Source organism: Pseudophryne corroboree, chromosome 8 (genome assembly GCF_028390025.1).
Source record: "Pseudophryne corroboree isolate aPseCor3 chromosome 8, aPseCor3.hap2, whole genome shotgun sequence".
In the NCBI taxonomy this organism is placed as follows: Eukaryota; Metazoa; Chordata; class Amphibia; order Anura; family Myobatrachidae; genus Pseudophryne; species Pseudophryne corroboree.
In genome coordinates, this window is record NC_086451.1 from 162,379,951 (window position 1) to 162,398,080 (window position 18,130).

General features: G+C 46.8%; 6 non-coding genes across 6 annotated transcripts; all 6 read left to right on the forward strand.

Annotated features, from left to right (window-relative positions):
• Positions 1-1,973: 1,973 nt before the first annotated feature.
• On the forward strand, positions 1,974-2,137 carry LOC134951783 (U1 spliceosomal RNA). Its single transcript, XR_010184459.1, has one exon. It is a non-coding gene; the product is annotated as a U1 spliceosomal RNA (small nuclear RNA).
• A 141-nt stretch (positions 2,138-2,278) lies between these two features.
• Positions 2,279-2,441, forward strand: LOC134953000 (U1 spliceosomal RNA). Its single transcript, XR_010185351.1, has one exon. It is a non-coding gene; the product is annotated as a U1 spliceosomal RNA (small nuclear RNA).
• Positions 2,442-3,112: 671 nt separating this feature from the next.
• LOC134951227 (U1 spliceosomal RNA) lies at positions 3,113-3,276 on the forward strand. Its single transcript, XR_010184006.1, has one exon. It is a non-coding gene; the product is annotated as a U1 spliceosomal RNA (small nuclear RNA).
• A 152-nt stretch (positions 3,277-3,428) lies between these two features.
• Positions 3,429-3,591, forward strand: LOC134953549 (U1 spliceosomal RNA). The gene has a single exon (XR_010185629.1). It is a non-coding gene; the product is annotated as a U1 spliceosomal RNA (small nuclear RNA).
• Positions 3,592-12,971: 9,380 nt separating this feature from the next.
• On the forward strand, positions 12,972-13,135 carry LOC134950317 (U1 spliceosomal RNA). Its single transcript, XR_010183256.1, has one exon. It is a non-coding gene; the product is annotated as a U1 spliceosomal RNA (small nuclear RNA).
• Positions 13,136-13,287: 152 nt separating this feature from the next.
• LOC134952867 (U1 spliceosomal RNA) lies at positions 13,288-13,450 on the forward strand. Its single transcript, XR_010185251.1, has one exon. It is a non-coding gene; the product is annotated as a U1 spliceosomal RNA (small nuclear RNA).
• The last annotated feature ends 4,680 nt before the right edge of the window (positions 13,451-18,130 follow it).

Sequence of the window (18,130 nt, forward strand, 5' to 3'; positions counted from 1 at the left end):
TGATAATGAGATGTAGTATGTATAAAGAAGAAAGAAAAAAAAACCACGGGTAGGTGGTATACAATTATGGATGGACTGCCGAGTGCCGACACAGAGGTAGCTACAGCCGTGGAATACCGTACTGTGTCTGCTGCTAATATAGACTGGTTGATAATGAGATGTAGTATGTATAAAGAAGAAAGAAAAAAAAAACCACGGGTAGGTGGTATACAATTATGGACGGACTGCCGAGTGCCGACACAGAGGTAGCTACAGCCGTGGACTACCGTACTGTACTGTGTCTGCTGCTAATATAGACTGGATGATAATGAGATGTAGTATGTATAAAGAAGAAAGAAAAAAAAAACCACGGGTAGGTGGTATACAATTATGGATGGACTGCCGAGTGTCGACACAGAGGTAGCTACAGCCGTGAACTACCGTACTGTGTCTGCTGCGACTGGATGATAAATAATGATATAAAAAATATATATATATCACTACTGCAGCCGGACAGGTATATATTATATAATGACGGACCTGCTGGACACTGTCTGTCAGCAGAATGAGTTTTTTATTTTATAGAATAAAAAAACACCACACAAGTCACACGACGTGTGTTTAACTTTTACAGGCAGACATTCACAATACAATATAGTATACTATATACTGGTGGTCAGGTCACTGGTCAGTCACACTGGCAGTGGCACTCCTGCAGAAAAAAAGTGTGCACTGTTTAATTTTAATATGTACTCCTGGCTCCTGCTATAACCTAACTGCTCCCCAGTCTCCCCCACAATTAAGCTGTGTGAGCACAGTCAGATATTATACATAGATGATGCAGCAGCACACTGGGCTGAGCACAGATATGGTATGTGACTGAGTCACTGTGTATCGTTTTTTCAGGCAGAGAACGGATTATATTAAATAATATAAAACTGCACTGGTGGTCACTGGTCAGTCACTAGTATAACTAACTAATACTATCAGCAAAATTCTGCACTCTCTGTCTGAGTACTCCTCCTAAGCTCCAGTAAATGAAGTGTCACTGTCTCACTCTGTCACTAGTATAACTAACTAATACTATCAGCAAAATTCTGCACTCTCTGTCTGAGTACTCCTCCTAAGCTCCAGTAAATGAAGTGTCACTGTCTCACTCTCACTCTCCTATCTATTTCTTCTCTAAACGGAGAGGACGCCAGCCACGTCCTCTCACTATCAATCTCAATGCACGTGTAAAATGGCGGCGACGCGCGGCTCCTTATATAGAATCCGAGTCTCGCGATAGAATCCGAGCCTCGCGAGAATCCGACAGCGTCATGATGACGTTCGGGCGCGCTCGGGTTAACCGAGCAAGGCGGGAAGATCCGAGTCGCTCGGATCCGTGTAAAAAAAGCTGAAGTTAGGGCGGGTTCGGATTCCGAGGAACCGAACCCGCTCATCTCTATCCAACGCACAATGCGAACTACAGGTAGTGCTGCAGGGCCCACACCCTTTTACTTGCCTTACAGAGCAGCTCTGAAGCTGTTACAGTGCCCAGCTGCTGCAAGAAATCAGCTTGAATGCTTCAGGGGCTGGGGCATAGCCAACATGAGCCCCACACCGAAGGAGGGTGGAGGTGTTTAATGCGAACTAGGGGTCATCAAAGCGCCGCAAAAGGCCGCCATGCCCTGCACGCCCCTCTTCTCTATTCATATGCAGATGAGTGTTGAAGCCAACTTTGACCCACTGCTTGGATGACATCACCATATGCAAATCCATCTGCTGCAGGCCTTCCCCCAGGAATGCTTGCACTAGTTGTTGCATTTGGTTTGTTGTTTGGGGGTGCTTCAGTATTAGGCAGCCTTCTGCCCTCCCATGTTCATCTGAAAATATGTGTTCTCCCTGCAGTTGTTGTCCCCAGATGAGAGTTCCCTTGTGCTGCCTCAGTTGAATCTCCTTTACTTGACAGAGATGTGCCTGAGCAGCGGCCCTCCCCAGCTCTATCCCAAATCATACTTATTTTGCATAGGAGATACCATGGTCATGAAGATTGTTTTCCCAGGGTGAGGTTCATTCATTGCATTCTGGGTATGCTGACCCCTGTGATTTCCCCAAATGTGGGAAACTGGACTGCATTATTTGTGGTAGTGAGAGACTGTGTTTGTGCTTTCCTCTGGTCAGCTCTGGTAAAAGTCAGATTTCTTTGTCTCAGATCTTCCTCTAGCCTTGTTCTTCTTTCGAGAGTTCCCTTGTGCTGCCTCAGTTGGATCTCCTTCACTTAACAGGGGGGTGCCCGAGCAGCGACCCTCCCCAGCTCCTACTTACCTGCCAGGTGAGATACTATGATCATGAAGGTGCTTCTCCCAGGGCAAGGCTCACCCATTGCACTCTGGGTGTGCTACTCCTGCGGTTTCCCCAAATGTTGGACACTTGACTGCATAATTTGTGTTTCACCTGGTCGGCTCTCGTATAATTCAGATCTCTTTGTCTCAGGTCTCTCTCCAGCCTAATTTGCAGTCTGTTTCCACTTCTCTTTTCTTGAGTTGCTCCCTTCTATGCCCTTGCGCACTATCCTGACTTCTCCCGTCTGCTTACTTTGTGCCTTCCAACGCACAATGCAAACTACAGGTAGTGCTGCAGGGCCCACACCCTTTTACTTGCCTTACAGAGCAGCTCTGGAGCTGTTACAGTGCCCAGCTGCTGCAAGAAATCAGCTTGAATGCTTCAGGGGCTGGGGCATAGCCATCATGAGCCCCACACCGAAGGAGGGTGGAGGTGTTTAATGCGAACTAGGGGTCATCCAAGCACCGCAAAAGGCCGCCATGCCCTGCATGCCAATTTTATCTTTTCATATGCAGACGAGGGTTGAAGCCAACTTTGACCCACTGCTTGGATGACATCACCATATGCAAATCCATCTGCTGCAGGCCTTCCCCCAGGAATGCTTGCACTAGTTGTTGCATTTGGTTTGTTGTTTGGGGGTGCTTCAGTATTAGGCAGCCTTCTGCCCTCCCATGTTCATCTGAAAATATGTGTACCTCCTGCAGTTGTTGTCCCCAGATGAGAGTTCCCTTGTGCTGCCTCAGTTGAATCTCCTTTACTTGACAGAGATGTGCCTGAGCAGCGGCCCTCTCCAGCCCTATCCCAAATCATACTTATTTTGCATAGGAGATACCATGGTCATGAAGATTGTTCTCCCAGGGTGAGGTTCATTCATTGCATTCTGGGTATGCTGACCCCTGTTATTTCCCCAAATGTGGTAAACTTGACAGCATTATTTGTGGTAGTGGGGGACTGTGTTTGTGCTTTCCTCTGGTCAGCTCTGGTAAAAGTCAGATTTCTTTGTCTCAGATCTTCCTCTAGCCTTGTTCTTCTTTCGAGAGTTCCCTTGTGCTGCCTCAGTTGGATCTCCTTCACTTGACAGGGGGGTGCCCGAGCAGCGACCCTCCCCAGCTCTAGCCCAACTCCTACTTACCTGCCATTTGAGATACTATGATCATGAAGGTGCTTCTCCCAGGGCAAGGCTCACCAATTGCACTCTGGGTGTGCTGCTCCTGCGATATCCCCAAATGTGGGAAACTTGACTGCATAATTTGTGTTTCCCCTGGTCGGCTCTCGTATAATTCAGATCTCTTTGTCTCATGTCTCTCTCCAGCCTAGTTTGCTGTCTGTTTACACTTCTCTTTTCTTGAGCCACTACCTTCTATGCCCTTGCGCACTATCTTGACTTCTCCCGTCTGCTTACTTTGTGCCTTCCAACGCACAATGCGAACTACAGGTAGTGCTGCAGGGCCCACACCCTTTTAGTTGCCTTACAGAGCAGCTCTGGAGCTATTACAGTGCCCAGCTGCTGCAAGTAATCAGCTTGAATGCTTCAGGGGTTGGGGCATAGCCAACATGAGCCCCACACCGAAGTAGGGTGGAGGTGTTTAATGCGAACTAGGGGTCATCCAAGCGCCGCAAAAGGCCGCCATGCCCTGCACGCCCCTTTTCTCTCTTCATATGCAGACGAGGGTTGAAGCCAACTTTGACCCACTGCTTGGATGACATCACCATATGCAAATCCATCTGCTGCAGGCCTTCCCCCAGGAATGCTTGTACTAGTTGTTGCATTTGGTTTGTTGTTTGGGGGTGCTTCAGTATTAGGCAGCCTTCTGCCCTCCCATGTTCATCTGAAAATATGTGTTCTCCCTGCAGTTGTTGTCCCCAGATGAGAGTTCCCTTGTGCTGCCTCAGTTGAATCTCCTTTACTTGACAAGGGAGGCATTTTGGATTTTTTCTTTGGGTACCCTTACACCTGATGGTCTGAATGAGAGCATCGAACTGAACAACATTGGCAGTCTCTGAAGATTTTATCTATTGATTTACCTAATATATTATTTATTGAATATCCATTTATTGTATGTTTAATAAATAAACAAAATTATTAGAAGTAGCTATTTTGGAAACAGCTTTCCTCTTAGGATGAAACTGTATAATCCTGTTGTGTGTGTTCCTTTAAAGTTCTTTAGTAAAATCCACTAGTAATGATGAACATCAGATTTCTTCCTCCATCCTCTTTTTACACTTTCTCTTGGTTCTATATATATATATTTTTTTTCTATTTTTTTTCCCTCCTTCTCCCAAAAGGCCCCCCTCCCCCCCCCCCCTCCCTGTTTTAAATTTTAAATTCTTTAAATATTTAAATCTTCGAATCCTTAAATTGTCTGTTTAATATTTATTTTTTCTTCATTTCTTTTTGTTGTTTAAACAGCAATGTAATTATTCCAGGGGTTAAAATAATGAAATATAGAAATAATATTAACAAAAATTAAAGGTAAAAATGAATTGATAGAATGATCCCATTAAAAGTAAATAAATAATATGGATGTTAAGCTGAGCGGGTTGGATTCGAACATGGGACTAGCTGCATAGAGTGCATTTGATGTTTCCCCTGCGCCATAAGAACTGCTTTAGTAGTGGCATGGATTTATGTTACCCTAAAAGGTTTTATATAAGTAAATGGGGATCCTTAGTGCTGAGTCTCTGAATTATGTATATGTGATTATAGATATGAGGTATTGATTGAAAGATTATAGGTTAATCTGTATATAGATTATATATTTTCTGTTATTTTTTAAACCACCTTGTTGCTTATTTTATTATTATTTTTAATCACCATGTTGCTTATTTTTATATTATGAAATGCCTTTATATGTGCAATTGCAATTAGAAAGTTGTTCCATATGTGGGTCATTACATGTATGCATCCAATTAGTACATGTATGTATCCAATCAACTAATTAGTAATGCTATTGGTCCGGTGTATTTTAAAAAGAGCCTGCTAGGCTGCTGATGTATCCTCTGACGAAACCGCTCTTGGATAACAGCGGAGAAAGTGATTACCGGACACTCTGATTGCTGAGATATAAGCCCGTTCATGAACGAGCTACATCACGGCGGACGTCTGATGTAAAGACAGCGGTGAAGGGGAAAAAGCAATTTGAGACCGAGCAAAAGGAGGTCTCTACCCCACGGCAGGGAGAAATATCCCGACCGCGAGTGCCAATAAGATCCAGCCACGGTTAACGGGGGTCGTAGCATACCGCTGTGTTTCACCAACCATCACAGCGCTCTCCCCCTGTTTTCTTTCATTACTCACGTGAGTTACATATGAACTTTAACTGCAGTAAATAAGAGGCGTTGGTTACAACTGTTGCTGTTCATCCACAAGAAGGAATTTAATGTATCAATTACAATTGGAAAGTAACGATTAAATTACAACAGCTGTATCCAGGAGGATTTTTTGGACACTTTAATAAACATTCCGTTGTCATCAAGGGCAATATGAAATAGATCCTGATTACATTTAGATATGGATAGTGGTGCCTATATATGTTGACTCCATTGTATTTTATTGAATGTGGGTTTCTTCTGTCTATATATATATTTTTTTTAAAAAGAGCTTGTATATTTTATTTTTTGCGCTCCCTTGATAACAAGTGTGATTATCTTTAAAATTTGGTTTATTATTGGTAGAACAGTACTACCTATGGGAGCAGCATTTTATAATATATGGTGAAAATTAATAGATGTATAAAGTAGAGATGAGCGGGTTCGGTTTCTCTGAATCCGAACCCGCCAGAACTTCATGTTTTTTTTCACGGGTCCGAGCGACTCGGATCTTCCCGCCTTGCTCGGTTAACCCGAGCGCGCCCGAACGTCATCATGACGCTGTCGGATTCTCGCGAGGCTCGGATTCTATCGCGAGACTCGGATTCTATATAAGGAGCCGCGCGTCGCCGCCATTTTCACACGTGCATTGAGATTGATAGGGAGAGGACGTGGCTGGCGTCCTCTCCGTTTAGAATTAGAATAGATTAGAGAGACACTTGATTTACTAATTTTGGGGAGCATTAGGAGTACTCAGTAGTGTACAGTGCAGAGTTTTGCTGATAGTGACCAGTGACCACCACTTTTATTTATAATCCGTTCTCTGCCTGAAAAAAGCGATACACAGCACACAGTGACTCAGTCACATACCATATCTGTGTGCACTGCTCAGGCTCAGGCCAGTGTGCTGCATCATCTATTATCTATATATAATATTATATATATCTGTCTGACTGCTCAGCTCACACAGCTTATAATTGTGGGGGAGACTGGGGAGCACTACTGCAGTGCCAGTTATAGGTTATAGCAGGAGCCAGGAGTACATAATATAATCCGTTCTCTGCCTGAAAAAAGCGATACACAGCACACAGTGACTCAGTCACATACCATATCTGTGTGCACTGCTCAGGCTCAGGCCAGTGTGCTGCATCATCTATTATCTATATATAATATTATATATATCTGTCTGACTGCTCAGCTCACACAGCTTATAATTGTGGGGGAGACTGGGGAGCACTACTGCAGTGCCAGTTATAGGTTATAGCAGGAGCCAGGAGTACATAATATATTATATAGTGAGTGACCACCAGACACACAGTGCAGTTTATTTAATATATCCGTTCTCTGCCTGAAAAAAGCGATACACACAGTAACTCAGTCAGTCACATACCATATCTGTGTGCACTGCTCAGGCTCAGGCCAGTGTGCTGCATCATCCATATATATTATATATCTGTCTGACTGCTCAGCTCACACAGCTTATAATTGTGGGGGAGACTGGGGAGCACTACTGCAGTGCCAGTTATAGGTTATAGCAGGAGCCAGGAGTACATAATATTATATTAAAATTAAACAGTGCACACTTTTGCTGCAGGAGTGCCACTGCCAGTGTGACTAGTGACCAGTGACCTGACCACCAGTATATAATATTAGTAGTATACTATCTCTTTATCAACCAGTCTATATTAGCAGCAGACACAGTACAGTGCGGTAATTCACGGCTGTGGCTACCTCTGTGTCGGCACTCGGCAGCCCGTCCATAATTGTATATACCACCTAACCGTGGTTTTTTTTTCTTTCTTTATACATACATACTAGTTACGAGTATACTATCTCTTTATCAACCAGTCTATATATTAGCAGCAGACACAGTACAGTGCGGTAGTTCACGGCTGTGGCTACCTCTGTGTCGGCACTCGGCAGCCCGTCCATAATTGTATATACCACCTAACCGTGGTTTTTTTTTCTTTCTTTATACATACATACTAGTTACGAGTATACTATCTCTTTATCAACCAGTCTATATATTAGCAGCAGACACAGTACAGTGCGGTAGTTCACGGCTGTGGCTACCTCTGTGTCGGCACTCGGCAGCCCGTCCATAATTGTATATACCACCTAACCGTGGTTTTTTTTTCTTTCTTTATACATACATACTAGTTACGAGTATACTATCTCTTTATCAACCAGTCTATATTAGCAGCAGACACAGTACAGTGCGGTAGTTCACGGCTGTGGCTACCTCTGTGTCGGCACTCGGCAGCCCGTCCATAATTGTATACTAGTATCCAATCCATCCATCTCCATTGTTTACCTGAGGTGCCTTTTAGTTGTGCCTATTAAAATATGGAGAACAAAAATGTTGAGGTTCCAAAATTAGGGAAAGATCAAGATCCACTTCCACCTCGTGCTGAAGCTGCTGCCACTAGTCATGGCCGAGACGATGAAATGCCAGCAACGTCGTCTGCCAAGGCCGATGCCCAATGGCATAGTACAGAGCATGTCAAAACCAAAACACCAAATATCAGTAAAAAAAGGACTCCAAAACCTAAAATAAAATTGTCGGAGGAGAAGCGTAAACTTGCCAATATGCCATTTACCACACGGAGTGGCAAGGAACGGCTGAGGCCCTGGCCTATGTTCATGGCTAGTGGTTCAGCTTCACATGAGGATGGAAGCACTCAGCCTCTCGCTAGAAAACTGAAAAGACTCAAGCTGGCAAAAGGCAAAGCACCGCAAAGAACTGTGCGTTCTTTGAAATCCCAAATCCACAAGGAGAGTCCAATTGTGTCGGTTGCGATGCCTGACCTTCCCAACACTGGACGTGAAGAGCATGCGCCTTCCACCATTTGCACGCCCCCTGCAAGTGCTGGAAGGAGCACCCGCAGTCCAGTTCCTGATAGTCAGATTGAAGATGTCAGTGTTGAAGTACACCAGGATGAGGAGGATATGGGTGTTGCTGGCGCTGGGGAGGAAATTGACCAGGAGGATTCTGATGGTGAGGTGGTTTGTTTAAGTCAGGCACCCGGGGAGACACCTGTTGTCCGTGGGAGGAATATGGCCGTTGACATGCCAGGTGAAAATACCAAAAAAATCAGCTCTTCGGTGTGGAGGTATTTCACCAGAAATGCGGACAACAGGTGTCAAGCCGTGTGTTCCCTTTGTCAAGCTGTAATAAGTAGGGGTAAGGACGTTAACCACCTCGGAACATCCTCCCTTATACGTCACCTGCAGCGCATTCATAATAAGTCAGTGACAAGTTCAAAAACTTTGGGTGACAGCGGAAGCAGTCCACTGACCAGTAAATCCCTTCCTCTTGTAACCAAGCTCACGCAAACCACCCCACCAACTCCCTCAGTGTCAATTTCCTCCTTCCCCAGGAATGCCAATAGTCCTGCAGGCCATGTCACTGGCAATTCTGACGAGTCCTCTCCTGCCTGGGATTCCTCCGATGCATCCTTGCGTGTAACGCCTACTGCTGCTGGCGCTGCTGTTGTTGCCGCTGGGAGTCGATGGTCATCCCAGAGGGGAAGTCGTAAGCCCACTTGTACTACTTCCAGTAAGCAATTGACTGTTCAACAGTCCTTTGCGAGGAAGATGAAATATCACAGCAGTCATCCTACTGCAAAGCGGATAACTGAGGCCTTGGCATCCTGGGTGGTGAGAAACGTGGTTCCGGTATCCATCATTACTGCAGAGCCAACTAGAGACTTGTTGGAGGTACTGTGTCCCCGGTACCAAATACCATCTAGGTTCCATTTCTCTAGGCAGGCGATACCGAAAATGTACACAGACCTCAGAAAAAGAGTCACCAGTGTCCTAAAAAATGCAGCTGTACCCAATGTCCACTTAACCACGGACATGTGGACAAGTGGAGCAGGGCAGGGTCAGGACTATATGACTGTGACAGCCCACTGGGTAGATGTATGGACTCCCGCCGCAAGAACAGCAGCGGCGGCACCAGTAGCAGCATCTCGCAAACGCCAACTCTTTCCTAGGCAGGCTACGCTTTGTATCACCGCTTTCCAGAATACGCACACAGCTGAAAACCTCTTACGGCAACTGAGGAAGATCATCGCGGAATGGCTTACCCCAATTGGACTCTCCTGTGGATTTGTGGCATCGGACAACGCCAGCAATATTGTGTGTGCATTAAATCTGGGCCAATTCCAGCACGTCCCATGTTTTGCACATACCTTGAATTTGGTGGTGCAGAATTTTTTAAAAAACGACAGGGGCGTGCAAGAGATGCTGTCGGTGGCCAGAAGAATTGCGGGACACTTTCGGCGTACAGGCACCACGTACAGAAAACTGGAGCACCACCAAAAACTACTGAACCTGCCCTGCCATCATCTGAAGCAAGAAGTGGTAACGAGGTGGTATTCAACCCTCTATATGCTTCAGAGGTTGGAGGAGCAGCAAAAGGCCATTCAAGCCTATACAATTGAGCACGATATAGTAGGTGGAATGCACCTGTCTCAAGTGCAGTGGAGAATGATTTCAACGTTGTGCAAGGTTCTGATGCCCTTTGAACTTGCCACACGTGAAGTCAGTTCAGACACTGCCAGCCTGAGTCAGGTCATTCCCCTCATCAGGCTTTTGCAGAAGAAGCTGGAAGCATTGAAGAAGGAGCTAAAAGGGAGCGATTCCGCTAGGCATGTGGGACTTGTGGATGCAGCCCTTAATTCGCTTAACAAGGATTCACGGGTGGTCAATCTGTTGAAATCAGAGCACTACATTTTGGCCACCGTGCTCGATCCTAGATTTAAAGCCTACCTTGGATCTCTCTTTCCGGCAGACACAGGTCTGCTGGGGTTGAAAGACCTGCTGGTGACAAAATTGTCAAGTCAAGCGGAACGCGACCTGTCAACATCTCCTCCTTCACATTCTCCCGCAACTGGGGGTGCGAGGAAAAGGCTCAGAATTCCGAGCCCACCCGCTGGCGGTGATGCAGGGCAGTCTGGAGCGACTGCTGATGCTGACATCTGGTCCGGACTGAAGGACCTGACAACGATTACGGACATGTCGTCTACTGTCACTGCATATGATTCTCTCAACATTGATAGAATGGTGGAGGATTATATGAGTGACCGCATCCAAGTAGGCACGTCACACAGTCCGTACTTATACTGGCAGGAAAAAGAGGCAATTTGGAGGCCCTTGCACAAACTGGCTTTATTCTACCTAAGTTGCCCTCCCACAAGTGTGTACTCCGAAAGAGTGTTTAGTGCCGCCGCTCACCTTGTCAGCAATCGGCGTACGAGGTTACATCCAGAAAATGTGGAGAAGATGATGTTCATTAAAATGAATTATAATCAATTCCTCCGCGGAGACATTGACCAGCAGCAATTGCCTCCACAAAGTACACAGGGAGCTGAGATGGTGGATTCCAGTGGGGACGAATTGATAATCTGTGAGGAGGGGGATGTACACGGTGATATATCGGAGGGTGAAGATGAGGTGGACATCTTGCCTCTGTAGAGCCAGTTTGTGCAAGGAGAGATTAATTGCTTCTTTTTTGGGGGGGGTCCAAACCAACCCGTCATATCAGTCACAGTCGTGTGGCAGACCCTGTCACTGAAATGATGGGTTGGTTAAAGTGTGTCCTGTTTTGTTTATACAACATAAGGGTGGGTGGGAGGGCCCAAGGACAATTCCATCTTGCACCTCTTTTTTCTTTTCTTTTTCTTTGCATCATGTGCTGATTGGGGAGGGTTTTTTGGAAGGGACATCCTGCGTGACACTGCAGTGCCACTCCTAGATGGGCCCGGTGTTTGTGTCGGCCACTAGGGTCGCTAATCTTACTCACACAGTCAGCTACCTCATTGCGCCTCTTTTTTTCTTTGCGTCATGTGCTGTTTGGGGAGGGTTTTTTGGAAGGGACATCCTGCGTGACACTGCAGTGCCACTCCTAGATGGGCCCGGTGTTTGTGTCGGCCACTAGGGTTGCTAATCTTACTCACACAGTCAGCTACCTCATTGCGCCTCTTTTTTTCTTTGCGTCATGTGCTGTTTGGGGAGGGTTTTTTGGAAGGGACATCCTGCGTGACACTGCAGTGCCACTCCTAGATGGGCCCGGTGTTTGTGTCGGCCACTAGGGTCGCTAATCTTACTCACACAGCTACCTCATTGCGCCTCTTTTTTTCTTTGCGTCATGTGCTGTTTGGGGAGGGTTTTTTGGAAGGGACATCCTGCGTGACACTGCAGTGCCACTCCTAGATGGGCCCGGTGTTTGTGTCGGCCACTAGGGTCGCTAATCTTACTCACACAGTCAGCTACCTCATTGCGCCTCTTTTTTTCTTTGCGTCATGTGCTGTTTGGGGAGGGTTTTTTGGAAGGGACATCCTGCGTGACACTGCAGTGCCACTCCTAGATGGGCCCGGTGTTTGTGTCGGCCACTAGGGTCGCTAATCTTACTCACACAGTCAGCTACCTCATTGCGCCTCTTTTTTTCTTTGCGTCATGTGCTGTTTGGGGAGGGTTTTTTGGAAGGGACATCCTGCGTGACACTGCAGTGCCACTCCTAGATGGGCCCGGTGTTTGTGTCGGCCACTAGGGTCGCTAATCTTACTCACACAGCTACCTCATTGCGCCTCTTTTTTTCTTTGCGTCATGTGCTGTTTGGGGAGGGTTTTTTGGAAGGGCCATCCTGCGTGACACTGCAGTGCCACTCCTAGATGGGCCCGGTGTTTGTGTCGGCCACTAGGGTCGCTAATCTTACTCACACAGCTACCTCATTGCGCCTCTTTTTTTCTTTGCGTCATGTGCTGTTTGGGGAGGGTTTTTTGGAAGGGACATCCTGCGTGACACTGCAGTGCCACTCCTAGATGGGCCCGGTGTTTGTGTCGGCCACTAGGGTCGCTTATCTTACTCACACAGCGACCTCGGTGCAAATTTTAGGACTAAAAATAATATTGTGAGGTGTGAGGTATTCAGAATAGACTGAAAATGAGTGTAAATTATGGTTTTTGAGGTTAATAATACTTTGGGATCAAAATGACCCCCAAATTCTATGATTTAAGCTGTTTTTTAGTGTTTTTGGAAAAAAACACCCGAATCCAAAACACACCCGAATCCGACAAAAAAAATTCGGTGAGGTTTTGCCAAAACGCGTTCGAACCCAAAACACGGCCGCGGAACCGAACCCAAAACCAAAACACAAAACCCGAAAAATTTCAGGCGCTCATCTCTAGTATAAAGATTAAATAAGCAACAAATTGGTGAAATAGATACGTTTTGATAGGAGCGCTGGGTTCTATATATATATATTGACATTTGGTTATATATATGTATAGACTTTATAAATTCTTGACAGAGATGTGCCTGAGCAGCGGCCCTCCCCAGCCCTATCCCAAATCATACTTATTTTGCATAGGAGATACCATGGTCATGAAGATTGTTCTCCCAGGGTGAGGTTCATTCATTGCATTCTGGGTATGCTGACCCCTGTGATTTCCCCAAATGTGGGAAACTCGACTGCATTATTTGTGGTAGTGGGGGACTGTGTTTGTGCTTTCCTCTGGTCAGCTCTGGTAAAAGTCAGATTTATTTGTCTCAGATCTTCCTCTAGCCTTGTTCTTCTTTCGAGAGTTTCCATGTGCTGCCTCAGTTGGATCTCCTTCACTTGACAGGGGGGTGCCCGAGCAGCGACCCTCCCCAGCTCTAGCCCAACTCCTACTTACCTGCCAGGTGAGATACTATGATCATGAAGGTGCTTCTCCCAGGGCAAGGCTCACCCATTGCACTCTGGGTGTGCTGCTCCTGCGGTTTCCCCAAATGTTGGACACTTGACTGCATAATTTGTGTTTCCCCTGGTCGGCTCTCGTATAATTCAGATCTCTTTGTCTCAGGTCTCTCTCCAGCCTAGTTTGCTGTCTGTTTCCACTTCTCTTTTCTTGAGTTGCTCCCTTCTATGCCCTTGCGCACTATCCTGACTTCTCCCGTCTGCTTACTTTGTGCCTTCCAACGCACAATGCAAACTACAGGTAGTGCTGCAGGGCCCACACCCTTTTACTTGCCTTACAGAGCAGCTCTGGAGCTGTTACAGTGCCCAGCTGCTGCAAGAAATCAGCTTGAATGCTTCAGGGGCTGGGGCATAGCCCCACACCGAAGGAGGGTGGAGGTGTTTAATGCGAACTAGGGGTCATCCAAGCGCCGCAAAAGGCCGCCATGCCCTGCACGCCCCTTTTCTCTTTTCATATGCAGACGAGGGTTGAAGCCAACTTTGACCCACTGCTTGGATGACATCACCATATGCAAATCCATCTGCTGCAGGCCTTCCCCCAGGAATGCTTGCACTAGTTGTTGCATTTGGTTTGTTGTTTGGGGGTGCTTCAGTATTAGGCAGCCTTCTGCCCTCCCATGTTCATCTGAAAATATGTGTTCTCCCTGCAGTTGTTGTCCCCAGATGAGAGTTCCCTTGTGCTGCCTCAGTTGAATCTCCTTTACTTGACAGAGATGTGCCTGAGCAGCGGCCCTCCCCAGCTCTATCCCAAGTCATACTTATTTTGCATAGGAGATACCATGCATCTATACATACATGCGCTAACACCTGGGCATACACTGATGTACCCACACCTAATATCCATACATACACGCCCTGACACCTGGACATACACCAACATTCCCACACCTGCATCTATACATACACATGCTGACACCTGGACATACACCAACATACAAGCACCTGCATCTATATATACACGCGCTGACAAATGGACATACACCGACGTACCCACACTTGCATCTATACATACATGCACTGACATCTGGACATACAAGCACCTGCATCTATATATACACGCGCTGACACCTGAACCTACACTGACGTTCCCACACCTGCATCTATACATACACATTCTGACACCTGGACATACACAGACGTACCCACACCTGCATCTATACATACACGCGTTGACACCTGGACGTACACTGACGTACACACACCTACATCTATATATGCATGGATGCAAATGTGGGTACGTCTGTATACGTCCAGTTGTTAGCATGTGTATGTATAGATGTTAGGTGTGGGTACATCAGTGTATGTCCAGGTGTCAGCACATGTATGTATAGATTCACATGTGGGTACGTTGGTGTACGTTTAGGGGTCAGCGTGTTTATGTATAGATGTTGGTGTGTGTATGTCAGTGTACGTACAGATATAGGTGTGTGTATGTATGTATGTATGTATGTATGTATATGTATAGAGGAAGGTGTGATACATACATATAACACATACATGATAGATACATACATATATCACACACACGATAGATAGATAGATAGATAGATAGAACACATACATACAAGATAGATACATACATACATACATGATAGATACATATATACACACACATACGATAGATAGATAGATAGATAGATAGATAGATAGATAGATAGATAGATAGATACATATATATATATATATCACAAACATATATGATTCATACATATATCACACACACATACATGATACATACATGAGAAAGACCTGGGAAGGTGATGAGGCCCGGGCCCCCTGCTGATGTTGCGTTGAGGAAGGCAGTGTTCCAGGGCGGATGCCAGTCGGGGAGAGCGCCGCGCAGCCCGGGAAAAATACTGCTGAGGAGCTACATCTGGAAGAGCCCCAGGGAGGGAGAGTGTCACATGCCCCATCCTGCGCGGCACACTCTGCAGGCCTGCACATGGGAAGGGAGGTCTCTGGCCACACATACTCACCCTGCTGCTGAAGCCCCGCTGCTGTCCCCATCAGCGCTCTCCAGCGGGGAGCGGGGCCAGGATGAACCTCAACCTGTGAGAACTATCTTCATGATCAAGAGATCTCATATGCAAGATAAGTATGTGTTGGGAAAGGGCTGGGGAGGGCGGCTGCTCGGGCACACCCTCGTCAAGTTAAGGAGATTTAACTGAGGAAGCACAAGGGAACTCTCGTCTGGGGACAACAACTGCAGGGAGACCACATCTTTTCAGATGAACATGGGAGGGCGGAAGGCTGCCTAATACTGAAGCACCCTCAGACATTAAACCATATGCAACAACTATTGCAAGCATTCCTGGGGGAAGGTCTGCAGCAGACGGATTTGCATTCGGTGATGTCATCCAAGCAGTGGGCCAAAGTTGGCTGGAACCCTCATCTGTATATGAAAAGAGAAAAGGGGCATGCGGGGCATGGCGGTCTTTTGCGGCGCTTGGATAACCCCAAGTTTGCATTAAACACCCCCACCCTCCTTCGGTGTGGGGCTCATGTTGGCCATGCCCAAGCCCCTGAAGCATTCAAGCTGATTTCTTGCAGCAGCTGGGCACTGTAACAGCTTCAGAGCTGCTCTACAAGACAAGTAAAAGGGTGTGGGCCCTGCAGCACCACCGGTAGTTTGCATACACACATATATAGGACAGCATCTCTTATATGCCCCAGGGTCAATAAAATAGTATCCTTGTCTAGGCTATCCATCCCCTCAGATAAGGCATTTGTCCATGCCGCTACAGCACTACACACCCAGGTCGACGCAATTGCCGGTCTGAGTAAGGTACCTGAATGTGTATAAATGGACTTCAGGGTAATCTCCTGTTTGCAGTCAGCACACTCTTTGAGGGTAGCCGTATCCTGGGACGGGAGGGCTACCTTCTTGGATAAGCGTGTTAATGCTTTGTCCACCCTAGGGGAGGATTCCCATCGTAACCTATCCGTTGATGGGAAAGGATACGCCATAAGAATCCTTTTGGAAATCTGCAGTCTTTTATCTGGAGATTTCCAAGCTTTTTCACATAACTCGTTCAGCTCGTGTGAGGGGGGAAAGGTTACCTCAGGCTTCTTTCCCTTGTACATATGTACCCTCTTGTCAGCGACAGGGGGTTACTCTGTGATGTGCAAAACATTTTTTATTGCCATAATCATAAATCGAATGGATTTTGCCAATTTTGGCTGTAACTTTGCATCATCGTAATCGACACTGGAGTCAGAATCCGTGTCGGTATCTGTGTCAACAAACTGGGATAGTGGGCGCTTATGAGACTCTGACAGTCCCTGCAACATAGGATCAGGCATGGGTTGAGACCCTGACTGTCCCAAAGCTTCTGCCTTGTCTAATCTTTTGTGCAATGAGTTTACACTAGCATTTAAAACATTCCACATATCCATCCAATCAGCTGTCGGCGGAGACACCATATTCATTTGCTCCCGCTCCTCTCTAATATAGCCTTCTTCCTCAGACATGTCGACACACGTGTACCGACACACCACACACACAGGGAATGCTTTTTCTGAAGACAGTTTCCCCACAAGGCCCTTTGGAGAGACAGAGAGGGAGTATGCCAGCACACACCCCAGCGCTATATAACCCAGGAATAAAACAGTAACTTAATGTTTGCCCAGTAGTGCTGCTGTATGTAATTTGCGAATTATGTGCCCCCCCCCCCTCTTTTCAACCCTCTTGTCTAACGTGGTATAAGCAGGGTAGAGTCCGGGGAGCTTCCTCTCAGCGGTGCTGTGGAGAAAAAATGGCGCTGGTGAGTGCTGAGGGAGAAGCCCCGCCCCCTCGGAGGCGGGCTTCTGTCCCGCTTAAACTGTAAAATTGGTGGGGGCTCATACATATATACAGTGCCCAGCTGTATATATGTTATATTTTTGCGAAAGAGGTTTATATTGCTGCCCAGGGCGCCCCCCCTGCGCCCTGCACCCTTACAGTGACCGGAGTATGTGAGGTGTATGGGAGCAAAGGCACACAGCTGCAGTGCTGTGCGTTACCTCAGTGAAGATCATGAAGTCTTCTGCCGCCTCTGAAGTCTTCTTTTCTTCTCATACTCACCCGGCTTCTATCTTCCGGCTCTGCGAGGGGGACGGAGGCGCGGCTCTGGGACGGACGGCGAGGGTGAGATCCTGCGTACCAATCCCTCTGGAGCTAATGGTGTCCAGTAGCCTAAGAAGCAGGACCTTGCAACTCAGAGAGTAGGGCTGCTTCTCTCCCCTCAGTCCCTCGATGAGGGAGTCTGTTGCCAGCAGTGCTCCCTGAAAATTAAAAACCTAACAAAATACTTTCTGTCAGAAAGCTCAGGAGAGCTCCTGAAAAGCACCCAGTCTCCACTGGGCACAGTATCAAACTGAGGTCTGGAGGAGGGGCATAGAGGGAGGAGCCAGTGCACACCCAGAACTAAAGTCTTTCTTAAAGTGCCCATGTCTACTGTGGAGCCAGTCTATCCCCATGGTCCTTACGGAGTCCCCAGCATCCTCTAGGACTTTAGAGAAAATATGATTTTAATACCTACTGGTAAATCCTTTTCTCTTAGTCCGTAGAGGATGCTGGGCACCCGTCCCAGTGCGTACTGTGTCTGCAGTTATTAAATGGCCCTTAACTCCAGAACATTTATGTGGAGACAACTTTCCTGACTTGACCATCTTCCTTGGATGTTTTCCCCCTGTGTGACTGCTCCCCAGCCTCGGAGGGTTGCATCCGTGGTCCCTAGGATCCCGTCCTGGATCCCAAACCATCGCCCCTCTAGGTGGTGAGAACTGTGCAGC